Raw genomic sequence first — 5164 nt, 5'->3', positions numbered from 1 at the left:
AAAATCGGTCATTGATGCTAACAATGACCTTCTGATTTTTAAGACTATAAACCTACTTTCATTTTACTAGGATAACCCACAAAGAAGTGAATTCCTGTCCAACTTATCATTGTCTCTCTTCTGCATATGTGCTGGACTACCCGAATCCGAATATGCTTTGAAATAGGCTTACGCCTATTCAACAATTCTATATGAGTAGAGAGTTCTGACTTTAGAAGGTACTATATTCACTCCTGTTTCCAGAGTATATCCTTAAAATGATTTTGATAATATTCTTAATAACTCATTAATCTACTTATTTCCATAAGAGTCCTATACCTTCTTTCTACTACACCATTCTGTAGAGGTGTACCAGGTGCAGTTAGTTTGGATTGAATCCCTACTTCTGATAAGTGACTCCTAAATTCTCCCAAGAGGTACTTGCCACTATGATCTCACCATAGTGTCTTTTTACTTTGTCGTTTCTCCACATCAGCCTAGTACTCTTTGAACTAATCAAAGTACTTAGTCTTGCGGTACATTAAGTAAATTTATTTGTATCTTGAATAGTTGTCTATAAAATAGACGAAATATTCAATACTACCTCTTGTCTGGATAGTCATAGGATCACACAAATCAGAATGAACCAATTTCAACATATCTTTGACTCCATACCCCTTAGACTTGAAAGCTTCTTGGTTATTTTTCCTTCCAAGTAAGACTCGCAGGTTGGAAAGATTTCCACTACTAATGAACCCAAAAGCTACCAATGAATTATACTCAAGTTAATATAACCTAGCCTTAGATGCCAAAGATATAATTGGTTCATTTTCGAAGGTTACTTTCTCTTAAAGTTAGAAGATGTGTTACTAATTTCCATTTGTTGCATCGTGAGAGTTATTGGATTTATAAATTGCCAACCAACGTACCAGAACAGATAACTTCTCTCTTTTTCTTAATAACAACTTTGTTATTAAAAGAGGCAGAATATCAAGTTCTTTGAATATTTTAGAAACTGAAAACTAGTTCTTTCTAAACTTGGTGCGTAAAGACAATTACTCAAAAATCCATGTTTTATTCTTATCAAAAGATAAACATCTCCCACTGCAACAGCTACCATTTTTACAGTAGTGCCCATGTGGACGGTGTTTTAATTTTCATTTAGTTGCCGGATTTCCTGGAACCCTGCAATGAATTGCGGACATGATTAATGACATCTGTATCTACACTCCAGGTTCTGGTAGATAACACCACTAAACATGTTTCAACTAATGAATTAAATACACCTATGTTTGTTCTTAGTTCTAAGAAGACAGTCTACCTTAATGTCCAAGTCCTATTTCCAATCATTACAATTGGGACTACTAAGCCTTTTCTATAGTATGACTACTAGGGGATTGACAAATATTTAAATCCTAAGATTCACAAAAATATTTGGTCAAGATCAACTCCTTAAAAATTCCCATGAATTTTGTATGCCACGATAGTGTGGACGTATACAAAATCGAAGAGGAGATTTTATTCATTAATTTTATTATCTCGTCAACTTTACTTTATAACTAATAAAATTAATAGTTGATCTGTCTTTGATCAAATATTTGGTCAAAAACTTTTGAATTTAAAAAATATTGATTCCTCAAACAATATTATTTAAATTCACCAACACCTCAAACACCGTGAATTTTGCATGCCATGTTAGTGTGGACGTATACAAATTCAATATTTGTAAAAGGAGGGTTTTAACCTATTAATTTTATTATCTTGTCAACCTAACTTTTTGACAAATAAAATTAATAGTTGGTATCATTTGGTCACACAAATAATAGCAGTGACTCCGATGGGGAGGATACTATTAGATGTGTCTAAGTGTATACCATTACTTGACACTAAGTCCATTAATAAGATTATGCCCCTTCCGTTAGGGAAGATCACACGCTCTTAATTAACTTCCTATAGTCATCCAAAAATGGAAGTCTGTTCTAGTGATCCACAAACAAGCTCATCCGTTATGGAGGAAGGCACTCAGAGCCAACGCGCAAGCTTGTTTGCATCACTTACAAACCAGTAATGGAGACCATGAGATTTACTTAAAAATCCCTCTCCCACTTAGTTATTTATAAATAAGGAATTTTAACTATGCTAGCCTACTAAATATGTAAACTAACATGCACACACAGCACAATATAAAAGCAATAAATAGAAAATCTAATTTTCAACTATTATGGCTTTTATCTCTTGTTGTCCTCCGTGTGTTGTCAACCCTAGCTGCTGCCATCTTTGGCCACCACCACCGGGTCTAGTTGTCGCATCCATCTTGCTCCTTGTTCCGCTGCACCTCTGATCCTCAAAAGGTTCCACACCTTGCAAGATTCAATCCGCGACATAAATAGAATTTTACATTTTTCGATCCTATATTCCTCGAAGGAATGTACATGTAAACTAGATCGAACATAAAATAAAATTTACATCCATCGATCCTATATTCCATAAAAGGAATGTACATGTAACTAGATCAAAAAATAAAATCCTAGTAAAACTAAATACAGCTCCTGCTGTATTTTATAATACAATCATGCACACACAATAAAACACCCTTGACATGTCCAAGGGTCCAATCACACACATAATAACTATATGCCATAATAGTTGGATCCTGCATCCACAAAGTTAGCACATCCTACTATTAACCTGCCTAAATTATGTATAACATGTGCATAATTAAACTAATACCAAATACACAGAGGCAAAACTCTAGCTCTGATACCAATTGTTGGTTGCTACTCGGAAAACCTAGAGGTTCCACTGTACAAAAATTTTGTACAAAGGTCTGAACCTTATCCTAGCTACCATGTGTTCTTTAAAATTAAATTTTGGATCGCCTGCGGAACTTAACACGTTTGATCCAAAACTTAATCTATTTGTTCTTTTAGGTTTTGACTTGGATCTCCTGCGGAACTTAACACGTTTGACACAAATCATATTAAGTTATTAATTCCATAAAATATTAATTTCCATAATTGGTTCCCAGTACTGACGTGGCGAGGCACATGACCTTCTTGAAATATGGGAGCAACCACCACCGACTAGACAAAACCTTTTATGGAAAGCTAATATTTAATTTCCTAAAATAACTTTAGGTTAACCGAAAAGAACAATCAAATCACAAGGAAAAATAAAACAAAAGAACACATCATCGAAAAACATATTCGAAATACTAGAATCGTAAGCCTCTTGTATTTGGTATTATTTCCATAAATAACTAGCATGATGCGGAAAGGAAAAATTACTAGTTATACCTTCTAGAAAGACCTCTTGATCTTCTACCGTATTCCTCTTCTAACCTCAGACGTTGTGTGGGCAACGATCTTCCGAGATGAGAAACCACCAATCACCTTCTTCTTCCTTGCAAGTTTCGGCCATCAAAACTTCTTCTAGGATGAAGAGGTTCGGCCACCACCACCATGCTCCAAGGGATGCTAGAAACGAGGCTTGCTTTCTCTCCTTCTTCTCCTTCCTTGATCCGGCCACTAACAAAAGCTCCACCAAGAGATAAGTTTCGGCCAACAAGAGGAGAGAAGAGAAATAGGGCCGGCCACCAAAACCAAAGAGGAGAGGAAGGAAAAGAATAGAGATTATCCACCATGAAGCCTTCTCTACCCCCTCTTTTATAATCCTTGGTCTTGGCAAATAAGGAAAATTTAATAAAAAATTTCCTTAATTCTTTTTCCATTGAAAAGGAAAAATTATTTAATTAAAAATAATTTTCTTTTTCAAATACAATGGCCGGCCACCTCAAGCCCCAAATCAAGGAAAGTTTTAATTAAAACAAGAATTAAAACTTCCTAATTTGTTTCCGGAAATTTATAAAATTTCTCCAATAATTTAATCCCTTCATGATTGGTTTATAAAAAGGAAATTTAATAAATTAAAATCTTTCTTTTAAACATGGGGATAAAAAGAAAGTTATCTCTAAAAATTAAAATCTCTTTTAATCTACAAATAAGGAAAGATATCAAATTTTTTCTTAATCTCTTGTAGAAACTTATAAAAGAAGAATATTTAATTTTTAAACTTTCTTTTAAATCATGAACATGATTAAAAAGGAAAGTTTTCTTAAAATTTAAAATCCACCTTTTAATCAACAAAAAAAGGAAAGATTTCAAATTTTAAACTCTCTTTTAAACATGTAGATGATTTACAAATAAGAAAAGTTTTAGCCAAAAATTAAAATCATCCTTTTAATCTACAAATAAGGAAAGAGATTAATCTCTTCTCTTAATCTTTTGTAGAAAGCTATAAAAGAAATTTTTAATTTTTAAACCATGATATCCACATAAGAAATAATTTTAATAAAAATCCTTTTTAATATTCTAGTGGCCGGCCACCTAAGCTTGGGACCCAAGCTTTGGCTGGCCACCTACATGACTCATCCACTTGATCTTGGCCGGCCCTAGCTTGGGTTCCAAGCTAGCTTGGCCGGCCCCATTGGATGGGTAAGAAGGTGGGTATGCGGTGGGTATAAATCTCTATATACTAGAGGCTACGATAGGGACCGAGAGGAGGAATTGATTTTGGTCTCCCGATGAAATTAAGCATCCCGTGTTCGCCCCGAACACACAACTTAATTTCATCAATAATAATTCATTCCACTAAAGAACTATTATTGAACTACCGCACCAATACCAAATTATATTTTGGGCTCCTTCTTATTATGAGTGTGTTAGTCTCCCTGTGTTTAAGATAACAAATGTCCACTAATTAAGTAAATTACTGACAACTCACTTAATTAATATCTAGCTCCAAGAGTAGTACCACTCAACTTCATCATCATGTCGGACTAAGTCCACCTGCAGGGTTTAACATGACAATCCTTATGAGCTCCTCTTGGGGACATTCTCAACCTAGATTACTAGGACACAGTTTCCTTCTATAATCAACAACACACACTATAAGTGATATCATTTCCCAACTTATCGGGCTTATTGATTCATCGAACTAAATCTCACCCATTGATAAATTAAAGAAATAAATATCAAATATATGTGCTTGTTATTATATTAGGATTAAGAGCACACACTTCCATAATAACTGAGGTCTTTGTTCCTTCATAAAGTCAGTATAAAAGGAACGACCTCAAATGGTCCTACTCAATACATTCTAAGTGTACTAGTGTAATTATATAGTT

Source organism: Zingiber officinale, chromosome 7B (assembly GCF_018446385.1).
Source record: "Zingiber officinale cultivar Zhangliang chromosome 7B, Zo_v1.1, whole genome shotgun sequence".
Taxonomy (NCBI): Eukaryota; Viridiplantae; Streptophyta; class Magnoliopsida; order Zingiberales; family Zingiberaceae; genus Zingiber; species Zingiber officinale.
Note: the sequence above shows the minus strand (reverse complement) of the source record.